This window comes from Arctopsyche grandis, chromosome 13 (genome assembly GCF_051622035.1).
Source record: "Arctopsyche grandis isolate Sample6627 chromosome 13, ASM5162203v2, whole genome shotgun sequence".
NCBI lineage: Eukaryota > Metazoa > Arthropoda > Insecta > Trichoptera > Hydropsychidae > Arctopsyche > Arctopsyche grandis.
In genome coordinates, this window is record NC_135367.1 from 18,767,009 (window position 1) to 18,769,184 (window position 2,176).

Sequence of the window (2,176 nt, forward strand, 5' to 3'; positions counted from 1 at the left end):
TATTTTTTCGGACACGGAAAATTGTTGAAAAACGGCAAAGTACGTCAGAAACCGGAAAAAAAATGAAAAATTCAAGGTCGAAAAATATTTATGGTATCATGGAAAAACAAAAATGTGTTGAAACGTTTGCGTAATAGGAATATGCACGAATTTGCGAATACATACATAATTTATTCAGGATTACGATTGCGCAACATTGTTGGAAAAACCATCATCCGACATTGATTTTCTCCAGATATTCATAATACCTTACATTGACTCGCTATTTATACACATGTTTTCATACTGTTCGCGATATATGTATGTATATTAAATTTGAATAATTATATGAATTAGCTATTACGCATAATAAATAAGTTATAACCAAAAACAAGCACTCTATATAACCGAGGGAGGGGTGGAGGGGGGTAGGGGTTGTAAAAATAACAAGGACATGTCTATTTAGGTAACTACATATACATATGTACCTATATATATATATTATATATAATTTGTTTTCACATTCATTAACGTATCAAATAGTTTCAATATTTGGTATGGAAATGTTTTTGTCATTTGTTTGTCATTTTTTTCTGGAGAGGAAAAATTGGAAAGTGGAATGGGTAAGTTGGATTTTTAATGGTGCCAATTTTTTTATGGAACGAATAAAAAGTCGCATAAAATATGGAAATTTTTCAATTTTATATGGAACAGTCGAAATTGACAGGTTTTAAAAATATGTTTGAGACAAATAAATTATTTTGTTTTAGTTATTTAAATGATAAAATTTATTCAAATATTATTTTGTTTTTTTATTTAGATTTTAATTTTAAAAGCTAAGAAACATCTAGATATTTCAAGCTTTCAATTATATTTTACGTCTTGAATATATTAAATGTACATATGTATATGAAAAAAATATTTAAAATAAAGAAAGCGTATTTTATTTTATCATAATTACGACTCCAAAGCTCACAATCCGGTATGGTCTAGTGGCTAGGATACCTGGCTCTCACCCAGGAGGCTCGGGTTCGATTCCCGGTACCGGAAATCTTCTTTTTACCATTTTCCCAACATATTTTTCCTACATTTACTAAAGTTTTGCACATTTTCACTTCAATAAATGTTAAACAAATCAAAAATATAAAAAAATAAATATCAAATAAACACCAATTGTTGAAAAAAATTTCAGCAATTCCTTTCATCTTTTTGTATTGAATATAAATCAATATTCACACCAACTCAATCAGTACAGATTGACTTTCGAATAATCAACGCTTGACTTCTTAAAGAATTAACAAACTTTAGCCTTCAGACAAATCTAGCTGAAATAGATTGTAGAAAATACATACATACACTATCTGAAACGTTCATGAGTGCGGATTTTGCGTCTTACGAATTTTGAACAGGCACGACCTTGACCATGGTCTGAGATCTGCGCACTAAACCACATATATACACACACACGTTGTGAAATTCAAATCACCCCATGAAATATACATACATTCATCACTCAAATAAAAATAGCAAGAAAAAGATTATTGTTGTGTCACATACTCTTTGTGACGCACGTTTCCGCAAGTGTGAGTTGACCTCCAAGACGGGCACAGGTGAAGCATTTGCGACTCCAAATCTAGTAAAATAAATATATCTTGACCTTTGCTTGATACGTACGCCATTTTGACCGTTGTGTAATTGGGAAAGTGCCAGGGCGCAGCCACAAAATAAAAAATAAACAAAAAAATTTAAGTGATTCCATCACATCTCATTAAAAATATAAGATTTCGCAGAGTGCAATCTGCACTGTGACTTTTATATCTGGGTCACATTCAGGGAGCACAAATAAAGGTGGCATTCCTGAACTTGACATCGGTGGGCGTTTGACCCTGACCTACATCTGGTGGACGACTGCATATTTTCATATAAGTATATGTATGTATACACATACGATTAACAATTGCATGCGAAACGATAAAAAAATGACTTTCGTGCAATTCGATTGCTAACGTGCACATACATATGCATATCGAACTGAGTGCATTTTGTGACGAGTTGATTGCTCACGTAAACCCATTTGTTGTGATTTTACTTTACCGAACTACATATGAATTTGCATACTATGTATGTAGTAGTAAATTCACACTGCGAGTATTGTCACATTCAAAATGCAAGATGAATAAATAGTTTCATATTATAT

General features: G+C 31.8%; 1 non-coding gene across 1 annotated transcript; it reads left to right on the top strand.

Annotated features, from left to right (window-relative positions):
* Positions 1-957: 957 nt before the first annotated feature.
* TRNAE-CUC (transfer RNA glutamic acid (anticodon CUC)) lies at positions 958-1,029 on the top strand. Its single transcript has one exon. It is a non-coding gene; the product is annotated as a tRNA-Glu (tRNA).
* Positions 1,030-2,176: the final 1,147 nt, after the last annotated feature.